This window comes from Leptopilina boulardi, unplaced genomic scaffold (assembly GCF_019393585.1).
Source record: "Leptopilina boulardi isolate dan_hultmark-lab unplaced genomic scaffold, ZJU_Lbou_2.1 LbouV2_214, whole genome shotgun sequence".
NCBI lineage: Eukaryota > Metazoa > Arthropoda > Insecta > Hymenoptera > Figitidae > Leptopilina > Leptopilina boulardi.
In genome coordinates, this window is record NW_026137768.1 from 203,365 (window position 1) to 211,553 (window position 8,189).

The 8,189-nt window shown below is 27.5% G+C and overlaps 1 protein-coding gene across 1 annotated transcript in view; it reads left to right on the plus strand.

Annotated features, from left to right (window-relative positions):
* Positions 1 to 8,189, plus strand: part of LOC127279132 (uncharacterized) — a 326,137-nt gene that overhangs the window by 4,997 nt on the left and 312,951 nt on the right. The gene's annotated exons all lie outside the window — the stretch shown is intronic.

An 8,189-nucleotide genomic window follows, 5' to 3' on the forward strand; every position in this document is an offset into this window, starting at 1 on the left:
AAATAATGATATTAATATTTTAATATTAATAATACTAAAATAAATAATTTAATTAATTATTATATAATGAACTATTAATTGTTAATAATTAATTATTATATAATTAATTATTATAAAATAAGTATAAAAAATATCTACATAAAAATAAATTTAAAAATATAAACTATTTAACTATGCAAAAAAAAAATAAAATTTACAGTGATGTTGATTAGGAGGTTAATTCGGATTTATTAGTAAAAAAGTATTTGCCCTTTAACTTCTTCGAGGAGCATGTAGAAAATTTATTAACCTATTTAAATCCTGAGGTAGAAGTGCGGAAAAGAAATAAGAAGAAGTCTCTTAATCACATTATTTCCATATAAGAAAATTCTGTTAAAAATGAGTTATAATTTAAGTATTAGCATTATATAAATTATATTAGTTTGTTAAAATAAATTTGCTATATCAAGATTTTTATTTAATTTTATTTTGAAAAAATTGTAATGTATGCAGAGTTCACTTGATTAAAATTTAAGTTCAAGTCATTCTAAATTAAAATCTCGAAGTTAATAAACTCCAAATATAAAATTAGGAATGGGGTCTTCCATAAACCACGTGGCCCATTTAGGGGGAGGGAGGTGTCAGTAAAAGGCTACTTTTGACCACGAGAGGGGGTGAGGGGTTTCAATTCGTGACACGTGGCTTTGAGATTTTACATCTCTTTTTGAATTTACGCGGACTAATCGCGCTCATGCGCATTGATATGATATAAATATAAAATTTAAAAAACAGTCTTTTAAGCTTTATGAAATCTAATTTTTAGTATCCTTCTTTTTCACTACAGTAACTGTAAAAAAAACTAAATTGATTCCTTCAATTGGAAATATTTTATTAAGAATTTAGTGAAGTGATCACTTTTAGTGAAAAAAGTTGTACCCGGTTGTGGACACCCTAGGAGAATCTGCAAAAAAATGAAAAAAATAAAGGAAAACCATCATAATTGAAATGAAAATGATAATTGCTGAATAACACGGAATATTCCAATCACATTCCTGGAATATTTCATTGAAATATTGGAAATATTTTAAAATAATATTCCATTAAATTCCAGGAGCATAAAAATAACCAATTTTTGAAATATTCTTTTGAAATGTTGCAAGAATATTTGGATATTTCTTTGGAATATTGTGGGAATATTCAAATAAAAAATATTATAATTTGAATAATGCATCAATATTATTGAAACCAATAAAAATTACATCATATTTTTCGAACTTACAAGAATATTCCAACATTAGAACATGAAATATAAATGACAAAAATAATGACAAATAATTGCCAATTTGACATCATATTCGTAACAAGCGACCCGAAAAACCCTATTATTGACATTTTCGTTAAAAATAATTACTTTTTAGAAAAGTTGACAGTTTAATTGACAGCTGCCAACGGTCAATTTGACATCATAATCGTAATGAGTGACCCGAAAATCCATATAACGTCAATTTTGTTAAATATAATATTTTTTAGAAACTTCGACTGTTGCATTAACAGCTTTCAACTGTCAAATTGTCAATTCGACATAAAATTTATAATCAGCGATTTTGAAAACACCTAGTATGGTGTTTCATTAGTTTATACCTACTATCAATTTTTCTAAAGATTAATTAAATATACGCATTAATTGAAAAAAACAAGGGTGCCCACAACCGAAACATGCACCTTTTTTTAAAAGACCAACAATTTATGTAGTTTTGATTTTTTGGTCAAATTCAAAATTAAACCACAAAATATAATGTAAACAGTGAACAAAAAAATTGCATTCACCTTTTTTTAATAATTTACACTGTTTCTAAAACAATGCGCGTATCGCTTCGGTATTAATACAAAAACAGTGTACTGTCAACATACAAGTTTGACCATATTCAGATCAGCAATATCTATTTGCTGTCAAAAATTACGTAGGGGTGCCCACAACCGGCACTCTTCCCCTACAATAAAAAAAATTAAATAATGATATCGTTATATGTACAGTGCCTCGACGCGATAAAATAAAATTAAACGTTTAAACCACGTTTCACAATAGGGGGGGGGGTTCAGTGTAAAACCACTCTTGGCCACGTATGGGGTGGGAGGGGTCAAAAAGTTGCAAAAAGAGGACCACGTGGTTTATGGAAAGCCCCTATAAAAATTCATATACACTGAAAAAAAAATTTATTTGATTCAAATACTTCAAATTATTTGAAAAATATTTAATTGGTTCAAATACTTTTTATTTGGATCAAAAAAATATGTATTTGATTCAAATAACTTGAATTATTTGAATCGCATTTATTTGAACCAAATAAATCGTATTTAGTTCAATTAAATAATTAATTGAATTGAATAAATGAATTTATTTAATACAAATAATGGGTTACTTGAAACTATTCATTCATTTATTTCATTCAAATATTTCGTTTATTTAATACAAACAAAAAGTATTTGACACAATAAATTTATGTAATTGATTCAAATAAACTGAATTATTTAATAGAAATAATTCGTTATTTAATCCTAATGCACTATTTTATCAAGACAAATAAAAAAATATTTCAATCAATTAAATATTTATTTTAAACGATAATAATGATTTACTTGAAACAATTAATTTATTTCACTTAAATATTTCGTTTTATTGAAACAAATAAAAAGTATTTGATACTATGAATTTATTTTATTGATTCTAATTAACTAAATTATTTAATATAAATAATGCGTTATTTAATGTTAATACACTATTTTATTAAAGGAAAATAAAATACTTTGATCAATTAAATATTTAAGTGTAATGAGAATAATTAGTTATTTGATACTATTCATTTATTTATATACAGTTGACTCTCGATATTTAAACTCTTGATAATTTAAACTTCTCGTTAAATTGAAGTAACAGTCCAGTCCCTTGAAAAACTCTCGATAAATTGAAAAAACCAAGGGTTTTATGTACTCTCGATAATTAAAAGTATCCTTTGGTCAATTTCTCCATTCACTCTCTATAATTTGAATTCAGCCAGACCGAACTCTCAATAATTTGAACTTTTCTTGTGATATAAACTTACATATTTACGTTCAAAATTTTCTCTTCTTAATAATAGTTATTGTATTGTTTCATTTGTCAATACAATACCTAATCACCTTGTTACTAACAATGCTGAGTAATTTCTTAATTCAGTTTGCTATCTGCCTCGGTTTATATCGTTTAAAATGTTTCCAAGAACAAATAAAAGTTTATCTATTTCCGAAAAGAAAAAAGTTATTTAGGTAGTAGAGAGCGGAGCAACAAAAAAAGATGTTGCAAAGCAATTTGGAATTTTACCGCCGACACTTTCCAATATTTTGATAACTGCAAATATGGATGGGACCGAGAAGTTAAAACCACTTGTAATAGGGAAATCACAAAATCGCTAAGTTCCCAAATGCGCCACTGGACAAATCACCCACCGACAAAATAACCCACCGACAAAATGCCCCAATTTGCTATAGTTTGTTGAGAATAAAAATTGAGTGTTGAGAAACCCAAGAGATGGAGTTACCATTTCAATTTGTTGATTGCAGTGGAGTAGAAAATCAAGAAATTAAGTGAATATTTATTTTCTGTGAATTATCGGAATGAGTATTTATTAATTGTGAATATTTTGATAAATTTTAAATTAGATAATTAATTAAATTTAATTTTTATGAGTTTGTAATTATATTGTATATAATTTTGTTATATATTTATTGTTATGTTATAGTTATTGTAATAATAAGTAAGAATGGTAAACAAACAGATGCGTAAACTATATGTAAATTTTTGAGGTTAATTGTAATTGTTTTTATAAAATAAAAGAATAAACAGTAAATAATTTATAATATAATAAAAAAGAAAAATGTTTTATTCTGATTATTTATATTATCAATAAATTATTAAGTTTACTTATTTAGTTTAAATGACTTACATTATCTTTTAGTGATATAAAGAAAAAAATTTCGAAAGTGCCATTAATAGAGCTCATTATAATTGCATTATAAGGTATTTGCTTTATTAATTTGCTTTATGCACTTTTGATAATATTATAAATATATATATATATATATAAATGTTGAATTGATCATAGTTCATAGGTGAGTATAAATTTTTAAATATTGACATAATTAAATGTCATAATATTTATGTCAGTTTTTGGTAATTGTATTTCAAAAGAGTTGGAAACTGAAAATATATTCCTTTTAAAGGACCCCGCACGTTTTGCATGGAAAATGGCTTTCAGCCAATTTTTCTGAAACTTTGTAGTTTTGTAGTTTAAGGCCTCCTGAACAAAAAATGTTAATGGCAAAACTTAAAATAATGGACAGTTTTTTTGCTACAATGGCTCAAAGTTAAAAAACAATAGCATTATGGGCATAGACTTTTGTGAATTTAAAACTTTTAAAACTTAATTAAATCTTCTTAAAACTCGTTACTCGGGGGTTTTTGGGGTCGCTGATTACGAAACCGAGTTTTGTTTTTTAAAATTCAAAATGGCGGATCCAATATGGCGGACGACTTTCCTAGAATCTGATTGAATTCGCATGAAACTCATCACTCGGGGGTTTTCGGGGTCGCTGATTACGAATCCGAGGATTGTTGATTCTTGATTTTCAGAAGAAACTTAGCTTCCTTTTTCCGAAATATAACGCATTTAACGCTGTTTTCGTTAATGATCTTGTTGTCCAAATCAGACGGAATCAGGCTTTAAGCGCTTTTTTCGCTGTTTACATTGAGAAGGCTTGACGTACTGCCTCTTTTGCTGTCACTATGATCTGTGGAAGATTCACAGTTTTACTTTCCCTACATTTCAGTGTCACCGGTTACCGCCCCCTCGATAAGCGCTTATTCGTTTTATTACCCTGCAAGTATTTCTTAGAATTTTTAACACCTTTCATCTCATTGTCTTAATCCGTGTCAAGGGTAATTAGGAAATAATTTGGCAAAGTACCTAAGTATGGAGTCATTGGCTTTTAAATCAGGCGAATTCAAGCGATTTTACAAAAAGTCGTCGACCTTTTTTGATCAGTCATTTTGAGCTTTGAAGAACAGCCCTCACGTTCATAATAAGCAACCCCGAAAACCCCCGAATAACCATTTTCAAGAGAATTCAATGATTATTTTTTAAAATCATCGACCTTTTTTGATCCGTCATTTTGAGTTTTGAAAACCAGCCCTCGGATTTGTAATCAGCGACCCCGAAAACCCCCGAGTGATGAGTTTCATGCGAATTCAATCAGATTTTAGGAAAGTCGTCCGCCATATTGAATCCGCCATTTTGAATTTTAAAAAACAATCCTCGGATTCGTAATCAGCGACCCGAAAACCCCCGAGTGATGAGTTTCATGCGAATTCAATCAGATTTTAGGAAAGTCGTCCGCCATATTGGATCCGCCATTTTGAATTTTAAAAAACAAACCTCGGATTCGTAATCAGCGACCCCGAAAACCCCCGAGTGATGAGTTTCATGCGAATTCAATCAGATTTTAGGAAAGTCGTCCGCCATATTGGATCCGCCATTTTGAATTTTAAAAAACAAACCTCGGATTCGTAATCAGCGACCCCGAAACCCCCCGAGTGATGAGTTTCATGCGAATTCAATCAGATTCTAGGAAAGTCGTCCGCCATATTGGATCCGCCATTTTGAATTTTAAAAAACAAAACTCGGTTTCGTAATCAGCGACCCCAAAAACCCCCGAGTAACGAGTTTTAAGCAGATTTAATTAGGTTTTAAAATTTTTTAATTCACAAAAGTCTATGCCCATAATGCTATTGTTTTTTAACTTTGAGCCATTGTAGCAAAAAAACTTGGTTTTCCTTAAATATAGAACTAATACTTCACCAAACATTTTTTTAATCTGGTTTAAACACTATATTTTCGACATTTCATTCATTTGAACATTGAAAATGTCTCCGGGGACGCATTACACTTATGACATTTTGCCTGCTTTTTGTTCTGCCAATATTATGAAAATCACTTTTATGTCCTTGTAAGTAGAAAAATTATTGAAAATCATTGCTTTTTACTATATGTATAAACAAATTAATTTCAACTAAGGTTATATCAAATAATTTTTTTTGACAAGGGACACGAATATGACAATTTAAATGAAATGAGCCTTATAATAATATAAATATATTTACACTTTTTTGAAAATTCACCTGGGATGATTCATGATTATAATCGTGAAGCATATAATTAATTATATTTTATAAATTGCATTTGATTGGAAAATGTAATTTAATATTTTAATTTTAACTCAATGATGTTAAGCACTTTTCTAAGTTAGGTCTTTTGCAAGTTTAAATGACATCAAGAAGTTAACATTCGCTTTCACGTAGCGTGCGTAGCGTAGTTGGTAAAGCGTTAGACTCATAATCCGTAGGTAGTAGGTTCGATTCTCCCCATGCGTTTGTTTTATTTATTTCTCAGGTTTGCGTTTAATAATTAATTCTATGTATGAATTAGTTGAAAAATGTAAATATGCGATCATAGTATGTAGAAATTACATATTTTTTAATTTATTTATTTGAGTAAGAATTTAATTTAGAAATGGAAGAATTATTAAATAAATATGTTATTTATTCAATTCAAATTTTGATTTATTTGAATCAAAAAGTTCTTACATTTTATGCAAATAAATTATGTATTTGGATCAAATAAAATAATAATTGCCGCAATTAAAGAGGTTTCAGTTTCAATTAAAACAATTACTTATGATAAATAATCGAAAAATTCAAGAAAATTTTTAGTTGTTTCAAGAAAAATATTTTATTAATGCAAATAAATATTCATTTGAATCAAAAAACATGCAGTATTGAATGAAATAATTTTCATATTTGATTCAAATAATTATTTATTAGTTTTGAATATTCCATTTATTTGATTTGAATATTTTGTATTTGATTCAAATAACTATTTATTTGATACGATAAAATAAAATACTTATGTCTAGTAAATATTTATTTGAATGGAATAATATTCATAATTGATTCAAATAATTATTTATTAGCTTTAAATATTCAATTTATTTGATTTGAATACTTTGTATTTGATTCAAATAACTATTTACTTGATACGATAAAATAAAATACTTAGGTTTAGTAAATGTGTATTAGGTTCAAATACATATTTATTGGATAATAGACAAGTAAATGATGTATTTGGATCAAATACTTTTTATTTGATCCGAATAAATTTTTTTTCAGTGTAGCATTGGAAAAATTTTGTAATTTTTATTCCTTGACATTATTAATCACTTACTAGAACAACTTTGGCGCGCGACGCGTGCCCTGTTTCTTATTCAAAACGTTAATAATTTACTTATGAAAGAAACAATTTGAATTTGCGTACTAGAGAAAAATCATAAAACATTATTTTTGAAATTTTATTTGAGAGATTTACCGCATTATTACGAAGAATTATTTTGTACCATACCTCGTAGATGCCAATCTAGTTACAACTCCTTACAATGTATAGCTTTAATATGTAAGAGTTCTGTACGAAAATTGTTTTCGTTCGTTTTGAAAATAAAAGAATAAATTTTGCTTTCTTATGCAGGAAGCATTAAAATACCGCAATTTCTCGAATTCGATTTTTTGATTTATCTTTATTTTTTCGACCTTAGGAATCCAAAAATCACATGTTTTAAAAATTTCGTTACGTGTGTGTGTGTATGTATGTATGTACACTTCATTTTCATAAACATCTCGAATACTATAAGAGCTAAAGAGATAAATTTTTCTTAAATTGTAGGTCTCACTGGCGGACAAATAATGAGAGTACTTTGAATTATATTAATAAAGAGTAATTATTATTTTGCATTTAAAATTTTTTGAAAAATCTTTTTTTGCCCATAACTTAAAAAAATGTATTGACACCAATAGATATTTATCTCTAGTTTTGTAAAGCTTTTAAAGAGGCAGCTTCTGACCTATTAGCGAATATCTTACTGTTATTTTATTCAGAATTATTAACGTTATTATAATACTATGTAAGTTACCATAAACTGATCACAAATATATCCATGAGAAAGCAAAGTGTTCATTTCATGAACGCAAAAAGTTCATTTTTCAACTTGTTTATTTTGCGTTAAAGACAGAAAATTTGTTATTGAATGATACTTATGATTATAAACCACTCAAATTGTGCTTTTTGTGT